The sequence below is a fragment of the Rhipicephalus sanguineus genome, chromosome 8 (genome assembly GCF_013339695.2).
Source record: "Rhipicephalus sanguineus isolate Rsan-2018 chromosome 8, BIME_Rsan_1.4, whole genome shotgun sequence".
In the NCBI taxonomy this organism is placed as follows: Eukaryota; Metazoa; Arthropoda; class Arachnida; order Ixodida; family Ixodidae; genus Rhipicephalus; species Rhipicephalus sanguineus.
The window spans coordinates 98,192,205-98,208,730 of NC_051183.1; positions in this window are offsets into that span (position 1 = coordinate 98,192,205).

A 16,526-nucleotide genomic window follows, 5' to 3' on the forward strand; every position below is an offset into this window, starting at 1 on the left:
CTCTCGTGTATTCGTCATCCCCGTGACAATTTGGTGGAGCTGCGGGGTAGAAGAACCGCTGTACAACGGAGTTACGCAGTGGTCGTCGACTCGGAGTTTCCAGGATGGAAGACGAGACCGATGCTATGACCACTCCTGCTTCGGCCACGAGAACGCCTGCATCGGCCGCGACAACGCCTGCACCGGTCCTGGCAACGCCTGCACCGGCCACAACGCCGCCAACGTACGTGCTGACGCATCCGAAAAACCCTGGGACGTTCTGCGGTACGGATGAAGTCGACGTCGAAGATTGGATTGCTGACAATGAGCGTACCAGTGCTATCAATCGTTATGACCCTACTCTCATGCTGGCGAATGTGATCTTCTACCTAAAAGGCACGGCAAAGGTATGGTACGAGAACCATGAGGAGGAGATAGGAAGTTGGGACACATTTAAGCGAAAACTGTGCGACTTGTTTGGAAAGCCCATGGGTCGAAAGGCAGCCGCAAAGAAAGAGCTATCTACGCGTGCTCAGACGTCCACCGAACCCTAGATATCGTACATTCAGGACGTGCTGGCTCTTTGTCGTAAAGTCGACAGCGACATGTCGGAGTCGGACAAGGTTGGCCACGTGCTGAAGGGTATAGCGGACGACGCGTTCAACCTATTACTGTGCCGGAATTGTGCGACCGTCGACGAAATTATTGAGGAATGCCGGCGTTTTGAACAGGCCAAAAGCCGACGTATTGCCAAGTCATTCTCTCGGCTGCCAAACACCGCTGCGACGTCCTCATGCGAAGATGGACTGACCTCTCATCTGCAGTCGTCACCGGCATCCGATATTACACGAATCGTCCGTCGGGAAATCGAAGCAATTGCACCTGCTCTTCCCAACAACGGCCACGTTGATTCGCACCTGCCCTCAGTTTCCCTGGTCCAGTCAATTGTGCGGGAGGAACTTGGCAATTTGGGCTTCGCTGTCTGCGCCGTTGCTCAGTCCCGTACATCTGACGTCCACCCAAGGTCGCCGCCTCGCCCCAGGTCACCGCCCCAGGAACAACGGTTTTATCCACGGTCTCGTAATCCGGCTGAATGGCGAACTGCAGATGATCGGCCGATCTGCTTCAACTGCCGCCGTATAGGTCACGTCGCACGACATTGCAACAACCGTTGGTCTTCGCCTTTAAGAACCCGGTATGCCACTGCTAGCCCCGCCGACAGCTACCGCCGTTCCCAGCCTCCTGAGCCGTACCCCGATAACTACCGCCGTTCCCAGCCTTTCGAGTCATACAACGCCGATGCCACTGCTACGCCGCACAGCCGCTCGCCGTCGCCCCGAGGTCACCAGTCCCGTTTGCCGCCAGCGCGTCGCCCGTCGTCTCCGTCTCCTCTACGACGACGTCCGACCTCGCCGCTCAATCTTCGACAGGGAAACTAAGAGATGCAGCTCTTAGAGGTGATGCTGCATCTTCTAATTCCACCTCAAATCCTCTTCTTGTGCTGCCGACACGACGAAATTTGATCGACGTTGACGTTGACGGCCTGACTGTTTCTGCGCTTGTTGATACTGGGGCACATATTTCCGTGATGAGTGCTCAACTTCGTCGCCGCCGGAGGAAAGTGCTTACTCCCGCTGCTCCTGGTATTATTCGTGTCGCTGACGGAAGAAGTCCTGCCGTTATAGGAATGTGCACAGCACGCATCACGATCGCCGATCACCACACATCTGTTTTGTTTGCTGTTCTTGACCAGTGCCCAAATGACGTCATTCTCGGATTGGATTTCTTGTCTACTCACGCCGCCCTCATTGACTGTGCAACCGGCGTTCTTCAACTTGAACTGCCTCGGCTTGCTGATGACCCAGCTTCACCGCCAAACCACTTGTGCTCTGTGGATTATGTTCGGCTGTCACCGCAAGCCGCCACGTGTGTGGCCTTGACGACATCCCCACCTCTTCCCGACGGCGACTACATAGTGTCTCCATTAGTTGACGTGCTGTTGGCCCGGAATGTTGCTGTGCCGCATACTCTCGTGAATGTTGTCGACAACTACGTACAGCTCCCTCTCCTCAACTTCAGTAACTCGACCCAAGTATTTCGTTGGCCAACATATCAGCACTTGATGCGTGTAACATCGTCGCATTAGGCACAGGAGATTGCTCGTCCGGTGTTGTAGCCAGCTCAGCAAGCGCACCCCCCGACGAAATCGCCGAAATGATTGCGCCTGATCTTCTGCCTGGTCAAGCTGCGCAACTTCGCCACGTTTTAACGACCTATAAGGATATCTTCGACTTCGATGACCGCCCTTTAGGTCAAGCATCATTCGTACGGCATCAAATACATACCGGCGATGCTAGTCCTGTCAGACGGCGGCCATATCGCGTGTCTCATTCCGAACGCCAGGTCATACAGCGAGAAGTCGATAAGATGCTCTCAAAAGGCGTCATTGAGGCCTCCTCAAGGCCATGGGCATCACCTGTCGTCTTGGTCAAAAAGAAGGATGGCAGCTGGAGATTTTGCGTCGACTATCGTGCCTTGAACAAGATAACCCGCAAAGACGTATACCCGCTGCCACGAATCGACGACGCCCTTGACTGTCTTCATGGTGCGAGATACTTCTCATCCATAGACCTGCGCTCGGGTTACTGGCAGATTTATGTTGACGACTTAGACCGAGAAAAAACTGCCTTCGTCACACCGGACGGCCTCTATCAGTTCAAGGTTATGCCTTTTGGGCTGTGCAACGCCCCGGCGACGTTCGAACGCATGATGGACTCTCTCCTCCGTGGCTATAAATGGTCCATCTGTCTCTGCTACCTCGACGATGTCATTGTCTTTTCCCCAACGTTTGAGAGTCATTTAACTCGTTTGTCGACCATTCTAGCTGTTTTTCGTCGAGCGGGACTCCAGCTGAACTCCAAAAAGTGCAATTTCGGCCGGCAACAAATCACTGTGCTTGGTCATCTTGTAAGTGCTACTGGTGTACAACCTGACCCTGACAAGATTAGCGCTGTCAAGCACTTCCCTCTGCCTTCTTCTACTAAAGATGTTCGGAGCTTTGTTGGCTTATTAAAATCGAAATAAATATATACAAGTCGCAATGACCGAGCGTTTTTTTTTTGCATGACAATTTTGGAACAACGGTGTTTCCCATATTCGAAACGCAAAAGTTGCTGGAACAACTTTTGTTGATTGTAACGCGGGGATTGCTTATTTTTAACTGAACGCGCTACTCATTATAGCTTCCTGCAAGGCCTCTGAAAAGAATAAGGAGTGACAACAGCGCTCGTGAAAATTCGTTCTTTGCTCATGCAGGCTGTATATCAGTGAGCGCTTCTCGAGCCGTGGTAACGTGCAAAGCATTTCTTGCGCAACCGCTTTTAACAGCGAAGCCCGGCATATTAGCACTTCATGCTCCAAGCATTCAATTCAAACACAAAATTCCTGTGTCCACTCAAGCATCAGATACATATATGTACTTCCAGTTTGCAACAACACCGCGAGAGGCGCGTGAAGTACTCCCTGAATAGTAAGATGGTCTAACTCCGCGCTTCAGAAAAATTGGGGGACGCTTAAGGCCAACTCCGGCGATTTTTCGAGGTCGATGGATCTCAGTGAAATTCGCTGGGTACGTTCCTTTGCATGTTTCCGTCATTTATGCCAAATTACAGGCTTGAGACATGCGCAGATTGTTTGCAAATGAATTTTAAAGATTGCCTGCAAACGACCTCCTGGCTTCCCACAATTATTGGCAACATTGCGTCTGTGACGTCAGTATTGGCAAGGCGGCGGAAGTGACGCAGCCGAGGGCACCGCTAACTTCGGCGCTTCGGCCGCTACAGCGAGCGTCTGCTGTGCACAAGGCGACAGACAGCGTTGGTTTGGCCGGCGCTTCGCTGGTCGTCCCGGCTGTCACAGTTTTCATACTCCGCGCCGGCGCGACTGGCATGCCTTGCACGACTTGCACGACTTCCGGTTCGTTCGTAACAACGTCTACGTCATACGTAGTTTAAAAGGACTGTGTGTTGGGCCAGTTGGTACTCCATTACTACGAAAAACTGCGCAAAATAAACAGGGACAAGTGAGACACACGCACAAGCGCAGACTAGCAACTGGAAGTTTATTGAAGGAAGCACAAAAATATAAGTAACAAGAAAAACCACGTGAACGATTAGAGGTTGGCGGTTAGACAGTCTATCTCTAGTTTGTGTAACGTAAGCGAAGGGCTTGCAACGCACATGCTGCCATACTTGTGGATGTAGAATGCCTCAGCCACTTCTCGCGCTGTCCTATCTTTATGCCTTGACAACACCTTTGTTTCCTGCAACAACGGGTGACATTTGACAATCGTTCACGTGGTTTTTCTTGTTACTTATATTTTTGTGCTTCCTTCAATAAACTTCCAGTTGCTAGTCTGCGCTTGTGCGTGTGTCTCAGTTGTCCCTGTTTATTTTGCGCAGTTTTTCGTAGTCATACGTAGACAGTACACTCGGTTGGGTTTCGGTTTCGGTGTTGCGCTTTTTTGCTTATTTAAAATTATTCTCCAATTTGCCGAGTATTTCTGCTATCGGGCCCGTAACAGGAGCGTCTCAGGAACATAAAAGCACCATTACTTTGACATGGCCAAAAAAACCGCCGGAGTTGGCCTTTAAGCTCCGCCTTTAAGAGTTGAGAGAGAGAAGAGGAGAGCAGAGGAAGGCAGGGATTAAGCAGAAGTTTGTATCTTTAAGAGTTTTAACACGATATAGCGATATGCGGCCCCATCCTCATCGTGCTCTGTTTCGCTTGTCATTATGTTCAGTCGCCCGGTCTCACACTCACGCACACACACACTCGACATATCTATAGTAAAGGTAAAGGTTTCTGCCCTCTTCAAGAGAACTTTTTTGACAACAGTGTACCCACTACGTGTGTGTAAGAGAATGCGCGCACTAATGTGTATGCCCTTTGTAATGGGTGGCATGCTTTAGACCAGCAGCAATTACGCCCGTGATACTTTTTCGATGCACCCACTACGTGTTCGTAAGGGAATACGCGCAGTAAGGTGTGTGCCTTTGGTAATGGGTGGCCGGGTTTAAACCACCAACTCGTTATGCAGTTCACATGGTGTGACGCCCGATGGCAACGTACGCTTGTACTCCGTTTTCCCGGTTTTACTGCGATATTACCTTTTGTACTGTGACACCTGTACGCAGGACGCGTATGTTTGTGAAGCATTAAGTTAATTTCAGTGCAGTTCCAAGCATTCCATGGAGTGGCTCTTGCGGTAGAACACCTGCTTGCCACGCAGACGGCCGGGGTTCGGTTCTCACTCGAACCTAAGATTTTTTTATTATTTATTTTATACAAGATGATGATTTTTCACTCACAACCAACGACGCCGGCACCGACACTGGAAATTCTGCGGAACGAGCTCTTTAACGCTAACGCTTTAAAACAGAGACATCCGTATACTTAACACCTGCTGCTGCCACTGTATACCCTCAGGGCAGGGCGTGAAGGTGGAACAATCACGTGTCGCCAACCTGCCTATCGCATCTTTCGCGACTTTTGAATAGTAGAGGGGCTTTAACTCAACCAGCTTCCGGAAAGCAAACGCTAGCAGCGGTGAAATGGGATGGGCCGGCCCGTATATGTGTGCGCAGGGTTCCCCATAAGGGGGGGGGGGCGAAAGTTCATCGCAGCGCCCCCCCCCCTGCTAAGTCATTGTACGAGGCCGATTTTGCGACCCCCCTCCTAGGTGATTAGGGGGGGGGGGGGCTTCTTGTGCGCACGCCTATGCGCCGGCCACCATACGCCGCCACGCTGACGTGGCGCGAGCGGCTGGCGAAAGCGAAACTGTGGAGAGCCGTCCGGGGAAATGAGAGTGAAGATCAAAAGAAAGAAAAACGTGACGTGCACGCGGCTTTTGAGTGCTTCTATATAGTTTACTTATTAAGGTGCTCACCGACATGGGAGAAATCGCCCACGCGATTAGAACCAGCCAATGCGAGGCGTACTGTGCGTGAGTCTGTAAAATGCACATAATCGTACACGAAATACGAGCGGCCATATACGAACGCTTCAGCGGCACACATCCACGAGAACACCGGCGAAGAACCGCGTCGCGGCGTCGCTAGGCCTCTCCCAGGAGTACGGCACGGCTATACGATGAACGAGAGCTCGCGATCACAAAATGCTTGCTGCTGTACAGTTTTCGTCGCCATTATTTTACACACACACACTGCCGCTATCCGAGTCCGCTATCCGCACTCTTAGAAAAAAAGTTATTATAAATGGTTAGTAAATGCTTGCATTTACTAGTTTCAAGCGTATTTTACTACCTTCGCGAAATCTTACTAGCCAGCAGTTAGTAAAGGTCGTAAAGGGCTGCCTTCACTAACCAGAAAGTTTACTTGGTGTTTTTAACTAGGTAACTACTAGCCACCCACGTTACCAGATCTTTCGTAGATGCGCAGTATACTTTGCCGAAATCGTGATGGTCTTTAGCAAAATTTAAACAAACTTTAACTTAAATTTATTGATTACCTTGGAATTAAAGTTTTGTGCTACGTGGTGGCACACAATAAGCAAATATAAGAGCACCCGATAATGTGTAGAAAACATCAATTATTCTTCTAAATTCTATGGCTGCTAACCGGTACACGGTGTGCTGCCAAAGTAGGAGCATAAATAGTCTTCAAGCCGCTGCTAGAGTATAGATATCAGCTACGTAAAAGTCTTGCTATTCTGTGTGTGCGCTTGCGTGTGTGTTCTCATTCCTGATCAATTCATGCCTCTATGTATGTTGCTGTGATGTGTACTTACCATGGTAATTACATGAAGTAATTAGCGGCCATTAGTTAATGTACGAGGACAATGTCACTTCGTTTTTTTAATCCCTTAGGTACTTTTGTAACAGAATCATCTTGATATGGCAATGCACACGCACATATGAACAAAATAGGCGTAAACCTCTAATTGGCTAAATGTAGTAGAGTTAATATGGTTAGTAAGTTGCTAGCGCGGTTACTAACAACTTAGTAATGGACTAGCTATTCGAGTTAGTCTATTCACTCACTAACTATATGTAGCAAGTTCCACTAGCCTGCATTTTACTACCTTAATTTACTAAGAGGCCAGTGTATTTTGTGACAAGTAAACGGTTGTATTTAATTAGTGAATATGCCGACCTTTTTTTCTAAGAGTGCGCATTAACCTCTACGGAGCGACTTACAACGAACGAGACGGCTCGTAGTCGCGGTTCCTGTTCGTTGCAGTAAGGGGCGTAGGCGGGGGGGGGTTCAACCCCCCCCCCAAATTTTTTAATTTTGCTTGCATATATATGCACGCACACATACAGATGCACGTACGAACATACATAAAGTATGGTTAAATCCCCCCCCCCGAAAAAAATTTCTGGCTACGCCCCTGGTCGCAGTGCATCGGCGGTCGCATGTTGGTTCAATCTGTCTCGTATCGGCGCTCGCCTTCTCGCTAGACGTTTGACAGCGGTGGTTGCATGGCGCAAAAGAGACAATTTAAACTTATTCATTCCAGCAGCTTTTATTTTCTGTAAAACATATTCTTTGCTTCACCGGTGGCCGGTGCGAGCTCGTAGAACTCACCACGGCGACCGGTGTGGCGGTGCGAGTTCGATATACGCCGCCGGCTTGGTACCAACGACGTAGCGAAGCCTTATTACCGCTTAGAAGTTGCAGCCGGTGAAACTCCAGAAACAACCCGCTGACGATCGCAACAGCTTACTTTTGTTACCGATGAAATTATTCTTCGCACTTCTTCGTAACTCGGCACGCTGAAGCGAGGTATCCGTGGCGTGTCGGAGGCTTGCACTCATGTGCATGGGCATTGCCGCTTGACGGGAGCATAAACACGGGACAGCCAGCTCGATGTGTTCGCGGTCGGACGCTGTCGCGAGTTGAACTTGTCTCTGACCAGAACGGTTCAGTGGAGAAAATAGTCCTACACGTCTACACAAACCAACCGGCCGTTGCAAATCCTCGCTGCACTGATAATTTCGTTGTCTGTCGACAAATGCTCCCACGGCGACCCACACAAGACACTGGAGCTTCACACCGGCCGGCGTGATAAACAGATTCCCGAACACACACGCACATTCACACACGCACGCACGTCACGACCAAAAATGGTTTTTAAAACTCCCATAGGGAGTTTCTAACCACGTGACACGCACGTCACGACCAAAAATACTTTTTAAACCTCCCATAGGGAGTTTCTAACCACGTGACCTAAAACTCCGTGGGGAGTTTAACAGTCATGTCGTTCATAAACTCCCTCATTAAGCAAGGGGCGTTTTGCGACGACATGTGCCGACTTCACTCCACTACCATGGAGTAAATGATTGGGGCATGGGGGTTTTGGGGGGCTCATATGCTGGAAAAGCTCCCATCTCGGCTAATTTTTTGTTTACAGTGAGGAGTGTGTTGATCCGACAGTGAACACTCTGCTCATCACGCTTGTAGAATAAAAGGAGAGACCGCTTTCTGTAAACCGTGCGGGACAAAGGACGGTTGGTTGGTTGGTTGTTCATAGAGGAATGGCACAACCAACCACGGGGGATCGGCCACGACTCGTGCGGCAGTAGGATTTCTGAATGAAAAAAAAAGGAGATAATTCTAGAGATAATTTGATAATTTGTAGGTAGCGAAAATATTAGTTGTGTTTACGGTTTCCGAATTGGACGCTAAAGAGATTAGAAGGGAGAGAAAGAGTGAGTTAAAATAAAAGAATTAAATAAATAATTAACGATAAATGAAATATATCAATAAGGTATGTACCAGAAAACATTAGCATGGCAGTCGTGTTGATTCTTTTATATAGTTAACTAGCGCCTCACATATGTCCCTGTTGCAGTGCCCCAGTGCCGACGACCCCAGGGAGAGTAATGCCGCGTTACGGAAAGCTGAAGCCCACGTTTTCGAAAAGGAGGCTCGAGAAATCTTTGCCTTAGAAAGGACGCCTGCACGGCTATGTTCAACTGTTGGCGCCTTTGTGGCATCATACGAGAACATTTTTTTTTTGCTTTCCTGTCGTAAGTACAGGTCACCCACGTCCTTGTTTTGAAAGTTTTTACATTTATGTGAAAATTTATTGTGCCTGCATTTATGACCTATCTTTGGCGCCTAAAATGCGCTTCTTTAGTGCCTAAAAATCGGACCTCTAGTAATGACGAATGATGAGCAAGAAAGTCATTTGCTGGAAAGGAAAGGGAAAACCAAAAAGTCTGTGGAACAAGGAAATCCAGGAAGCAATCGAGAAGCATCGAGGGAGCAGGCAAAAAAAGGAGAAGCGGCCGCAGGACGAAGGCAACAAAATATGGGAAATATATTTAGAGAAATAAATTCATTGTACAGAAATTGCCGCGGTGGTCTAGTGGTTATGGCGCTCGACTGCTGACCCGAAGGTCGCGGGATCGAATCCCGGCCGCGGCGGCTGCATTTTCGATAAAAATGGTCGAAATTTCCGGAGTCCTCCACTTCGGCGTCCCTAATAATCATACCGTGGTTTTCGTTGAATACAGATGAGTTTCGTGTTCCCGCTCATACTGCTCACGATAGTACGTCTTTACAATATCGGCAAATGACAACGTGCATGCCGCTTACATGCTCGGTAATACCTACACTGACCGCACCTTCACATTTCATGCGTGTTTGCTGTGTCGCATGAAAATGCATTTAGGAATGCATTTTCTTATCTCAATGGAATGGCCAACAGTGCGGTATGCAGCTTATGCGGACGTGAGGGGTCAATTGAGCACATCTGCCCAACCTACCAGCCTCAATGACGTGTTCTGTAGGAGCCAAACTTCGTAGTCTTGATGCAACACATCATAAAGTAAGACCCTCGGACCTTGGTCCACGGCTTCTGGCATGCACAAGGCCAGGAAAGCCTTACGGTGCTGCTTGAAAACGATCGGACTCCAACAGCGTCTACAGGCTTGACAGGCAAAGCTTGTACTGACTGACCCTGTAGCTCGTGATGTTCAAAAAAGCCCTCCTCACCTATAGACTGGTGCGGCCGCACTAAAGAAATAATAAATAAAACAAAATAAATTTTATTTCCGGGGTTGGGGTTTGAACGCGGGTCCCCGCGGTCCGAAAGCGAGCGCCTTGAAGACCAGAAGCGTAGCCAGAAATCTTTTTTTCGGGGGGGGGGGGCGGTTTAACGGCCCTTTTTTATGTTCGTGCGTGCGCTTCTATGTGCGCGTGTGTGTTATATACCACCCCCCCTCCTGGCTACGCCCCTCTTGAACGCCAGGTCACGCACCCATGTTTTCCCAATGTGAACTGAACTGCCGGTAAAATGCATACGAATGCATTCTACCGACGAAATGAAAAAAAAAAACTTTATGTAGGTCCTTCGGGGCCTGAACTAGCACGCGGCGGGCCGCTATCACGTCGGAACAGATAGGCCTAGCCTCTCCGCCACGTCGCGGGCCCATTGGACTGCCGAACACACACACAAAAAAATGGAAGCCGTACAAGTACTATGGGCGGTTTATTCAATATCTTGTGTTGGTGGAATAAAAGCGATCTGCTGCACAATGCATAAGGTCGATATTGCTCATTTCAGGAAAATTCCGGCTTTGAGAAAGTGGAATTCCTAAGCCGCGTTTCTATGATCGGGTGATGGTTCTTTTGTTGGGCAGTTTGCAAGCTGACGAACGTTGGAAACAACATGAAAGATGCCACGTCGATCCCGCCTGAAAAAAATGTTCCGGGAACGGCCGCTGCCTATAAAGAAAGAAAGAAAGAAAAAGAAAGGAAAAGAAAGAAAGCAATTCGTCATGCACGCCGAGCTTCCCCTGTCGCCTAAAGTCCCTAGATTTTTCCCTGTAAAAATCTAGGGTCTTTACTGTCGCCGTCTCACCGATCGCACAAGGGCTCCTGAATTGTCCTTACTGTTCTTCTTACTTCTCGATTATTCCCCCTCTCCACATGCCACGTGTACGGTAGCCAACCGAGCCAAAGCTATAGGTGAACCTCCCTGCCTTTCCTCTTCGTTTTTCTCTCTCTCACATGCGTAGAGATACACGCAGGTGAGTTCGCATATCGGTAATGTTTACGTTAAATGTAAACATTTCGACAGAAATCTGTCTGGCTGGGTGGAATCTGTCTGGATGGGTGGAATGTTTACGTTGTAAGAATGGCCAAAAGAGTGGACACGTGTTCTTTTCGTTTCGTAATCCCACGGCGCCAAGTCGACGCCTGTGTTCGTTCCCAACAGCTGTGGATGATCCGCTGTGAGCTGCGGAACGGGACCACGGTCCATGTGGTGGTCACGCTTCAATGTGCTTGCTTCCTTTGGGGGAACTTTAAGGGGCGCTCTCCAGTGTGGGAGGCTGTCCCTTTGTTAGAACTGTACCCTCCAGGCGACGCAAATTAGTCACAATGGACATCCCACGTCGACTCGTCCAGCTTGTTGCACAGGGCAAGCTTCCCAGAACACCTTTTTGCTGCTTTGTTGCCACACGGCGCCGAATAGCACACGTGGCTGCACACTTCCATACGCTCTGAGGTCGAATTTGCACTCTCTCAAATACCAATCATAAGATTACCCACAACACAAACCTGAGGGTGTGGGGGGGTCTTGCCAAAGGGGGGGGGGCACCTTTTCATTCTTCCACCAAAGAAAAAGCAGTGAATAGAAACTGTCGTATCCGGCTCTGACCCCAACCAGTTTTTCTAATACAATGACATTTTACAAAGCCACGAAATTTTGTGAAGTCAGTGATGGCCTCCTGGTGGCTATATAACCAGGCTCCACCAACTAGGCAGCATTACTCGTCGGAGTTTCCAAGCAGGGCTTCACGTTGGGCGCATCAGTTCGTATCCACATCTTTCAAGGATAACCATCGCTATGTCAGACGCAAAAGGCCACTGCAACCCCAAGAATGTCACCGCAGGCAACGACCAACACACGACTACGGGAATGCCAGTCTCTGCCTTCTCGCAGGAATCCTCGACGGCGTGTACGAACGGGGAGACTTCGAAGACGGCAACACCTCGAGCAGGGAGTCTGCTTTGCGGTCACCCCTGCCTTACCCCGGGAACCTCCGCCCGACTCCATACGTCGTCAGTGTATCGGACTGCTCTTTGTTGCACCGACGGCCGATCTGGTTTCTCCAGCCACTGCCTGCCACTCACTTCTGCGCAGCCTGCAACGTAGTTCCCACGATGGCCTTTGCGCTTCCCTGTGGTGACATACTCTGCGAGTGTTGCCGAGACAGCATCACCGCCACAGCGAGACTGCAGATCTCTGACCGGGAGGACGGAGCGAAGCCCCGAGATGGTGTCTGTCCCTTAGACGGTGTCCCGTTCGTGGAGTCCGAACTCGTTACCTACACCGGATACGCAGACGATGTGCAGGAAGAGGTTGTGTTGTGTGCAAACATTGAGCACGGCTGTTCGTATCGCGACGAGCTGCGACGTCTTGAGGAGCATCTGCTGTACGACTGCCGCTACAGTCCGAAGACCTGCAACTTCTGCAAGAAGAAAAACATCCCGGAGTGTGAGCTCCTGCTGCATACCTTGAGGTGCCCGCTGAGACCCAGAAGGGCGCGTGTGCTGCGTTGGCTATGAAAGAGGCAAAGACACCGCTTTCACGATGTCCACTAACTACGACGTGTTTGAAATTTCGAAAAATTGTAGTGAAGACTAAATAAAAAGAATTTGTATTTGGCTTTCTGTGCCGGTGTAGTAACTGCGACAGCGGTGAACGCCTGATAAAGGCTTAATAACCTGCTTCACGCATGAGCATTTCAGAGGAACGTATTTGCAACCGCGCAGGGTTTGTTTTATGTGTGTGTGCGGCTTTTCCTACAAGACACCATGGTCGGCACATTTTCTTTCGTAATTATTATAATGAAGTAATGTTTAACACAGTATATTTTGCAATACCTCCAGTTATATTCATGTAGCATAGCTGTTTTTTTTAACCTTAGTATACTGCGCATTCTGCTTATGCGTCAAGTCACTAGTGTTTATACTCTCGCACTTGCAGTACCAGGAGTTGGGGTGCTTCACATTTACAGGTTTGAGATAACAAGGTGTGGTAGCTATACAGGAACGAAGCTTACAGATAAGGGCTTTTCTGAAAGTTTTCCTCCATAAACATAGGATGCCAGTTGACTGCCAACTGTTGGTGTTAATACTGGCTGGAATCTCTGGTATCTCTGTCTTGTAGTTACCAGTACTCTCTAACCTTACGAAGCAGTGCTCGAAACAAAAGATCTTTAAGAAATAATAAATCTAGGAAATGGTTTTTTTAGGGTGGCGTGACCTGCGAAAAAAATATCAAGGTGTGTCACGTCAGCTTTAACGTTCGTCAAATGTGGCGCCACTAAACATTAAAGGACACCTGACACAAAATTTGGAAACTCGAGATGCTTGTGTTGTTTGATAGTCCTACATGCGTGGGCACTTCTGACCGATTATTGATGGTGAATGTTGCCTTTATGATATTTTACCTTGGTTTTAATGTAAGCGTGAGTGCTCATCCGAGTTTTAAAGGGACACTAAAGAGAAACAATGAATTGGTTTAGAATGATAAAGTATGCTCGAAGAACTCTTGTGCAGTTTATTTCACCACTATAGGTTTATTATTAGAGGAGAAAGCCAAGTTGAAAGTTTCATTTTTTAATTTCGCGCCGAACTTTGTAATTTTGTAAAACTTTGTAAAAGGTTTCAAAGAGCATTTAACCTATTTTGGCGCCACAGGCTCGACGAAATTTCCAAAAGCTCGTTATGTCAAGTCTCTGGCCCCCTCGGAGGACAATGTACTTCGATTTAACCGATTAGGAACTACGTAGGCCCATGCAGGCGCCGTCAAAAATATTGACGTCACGGCAAATGGTGCGGGAATTCCAAGGTGGCGTCGCCACCTGTATTTTCTTTTTTTGCGTTTTCTCGCTTTGAACATCTTCTCGCAGCAAGCGTGGTGTTTTTGGTATCGTGGAAGACTGCTTTACTAATGCGAGAAAAATCGTTTTGCTCTTTAGTGTCCCTTTAAGCACGTCGCGACATCGCCACTAGAATGACGGAGACAGAGGCCACGTGTGACATTTCACGAGTGAAACGAGTACTGTCGACGTCAAAGAATATTTTCGGGGCGCGCACAATACCCCGACTGGAACCCGACGATGACCGTTGTTCGTCACCCCTCTCGCTCTGTTGTTAGGCAGTTCTGAACGCAGTTCTGGATGCTTCGGCCAGGAATGCTTTTCTGTTATGGGTAGCGGGGGGAGAGGGACGGAGCGCGGGGGGCACGTATTCAACAATACCGAAGCACCTGCATCGTTTTATCCACGGAACAGGGTGGAGACACTGCTTTTGTGGACGCCATATTGGTTCAAAGGTTCGCGTTCGGTGCCAATGCCTGGCATGCAAAGACTTTCAGCGAAATGCGCGGTAATTTGGCTCAGTTTATCTTTTCTGGCGTTAGGGATTGCACATATAATGATGGTAACAAATAGATTAGACACTAATTATTACGCACGAAGCATCTGATGGCGAAATAAAGGCATATAGAGCGTATCTATCGGTCTATCTATCTCATTGGCTGTGTAGGTCCTCGTGCTCTCGCGGCCGATTGATTAAGTTGACGAGTACCAAAATTGACAACGCATGACAAGAGCATGTGAAAAACATAAATGACTGCTCATTACATGAAAATCATGATATGCCTTTAATGTACGCCATGACATACGTGACATGGTCCAGGAGCTACAACGGCCGTTTGGTCAACTTCATGTATACCAAAATTGACATGGTGTGATGACAGCATGAGGAAAATATACATGAGTGGTAATAACACGAAAACCTTGTCATGTATGTCATATAGGCCATGACATACATGACCCGGTCATGGAGCTCTCACGGCCGCTTTATTAGCTTGATGTCTGCCAAAACTGACACGGCATGATAGAAGCGTATGGCTAACATGAATGACTGGTCATAACGCGAAAATCATGTCATGCATGTCATGTGCGCCATGACACACATGACACAGTCATAATGTTCTAACGGCCGTTTTATGAACTTTATGTATACCAAAATTGACAGGGCATGATAGCAGCGAAAGATGAAAAAAATGTCTGGTCATAACACCAAAAAGACGTCATGTACGCCATGACATATATGACCCGGTCATGGAGCTCTAATGGCAATATTATTAACTTGTTGACTACCGAAATTTACATGGCATGATAAGAGATTATGAATAACATAAATAGCTGATCATAACACAAAAACCTTGCCATGCACAACTCACCACTGGTACACTAAAAATGAAGAAGGCAACAATTAGCCCAAGAAATGGCTATCACGGGGTATGTGTCCCAATAATTGGGCATCCCACTGCTCACCACTGGTTCACTAAGAAATGGAGAGAGAGAGAGAAAGCTATAGAAATTAAGGGAAATAATGGGAATAAAGATATAACTCGGTAGAAAGACAGAAAAAGATATAGAAAGAGATAGAAAGATAGAGAACAAATTGAAATTTCAAGAGAGAAATGAATAGAAAGAAAAAGAGAGAAAAAAAAGCAGAGATGAAGAAAAAGCTAAAAGGAGAAATAAATAGAAAGAAACAGATACAAAATGGAGATACAAAAAACAAAGAGAAAGAAAAATAATGAGAAACAAAGAAGGCCACCCAGCTGCGCTCTTCCTTCAGGCTTGGCCCGACTATACTCGCGGACAACTTTTCTTGGCAATGAAGGGAACATAGAGTTAATATACTGACTCTAGAGGAAAAGCTCCCCATAGGGCCCGTGCATTGAAACCTATAACCGCATGGGTTCCGCCATGATGGAACAAAACGAACGTTGCCAGACCCTGAGATGCTCGTTATATTTGACGGTAGTAGTCAGTTTCAATCTACAAACCTAAGCCAGCTACGCGCTGTTCAGGGATCAGCTGTGTTTTTATGCGTGAAGCCGTGTGTTAGTGCAGCATTGTCTGTGCAGCTGGCCCGACTGATAACATTTAACATTTCCACTGTTTGTGCATGGTTTTATACTATGCACGCCCTACCAATAATGCATAACGAATAAAGATTCTCCATTCGCTGGCACAAGGGCCACTCGACAGATTCGCAGCTCGAAGCAAAGTGCGTAGGCCGTGGTCGCGCCACGTGCTTCGACTTGCAATGACGAGACACCTGTATCCACGTTCTTTTTCAGCTCATTGCTGCCGTACTTCAGCGCAGAGTGCCATAAAGCAGAACAATGTCTATTGCAGCATGCAGCGGCGAATGTGAGTGAGACGTCACCCGAAAACTTCAATCAAAACTAAAGATACACGGCACACGAAATTTTATCGCCGTTAAAAAGACCAAAAAAAAAAAAACTTCGGCAGCGCCTGTTTGACCTAACTTTCAGTGCTTGTCTCATCTCTTCTTTGCCGTCCGTCCTGGTTTGCACTGAAGGTTTCAGCTTGAAAGAAAAAAATTCACAGCATATACACGGGTGAATGATGAAGAGCTTGGGCGAAGCTCCTGAAGCAATCATGGTTACACCGTGAAATC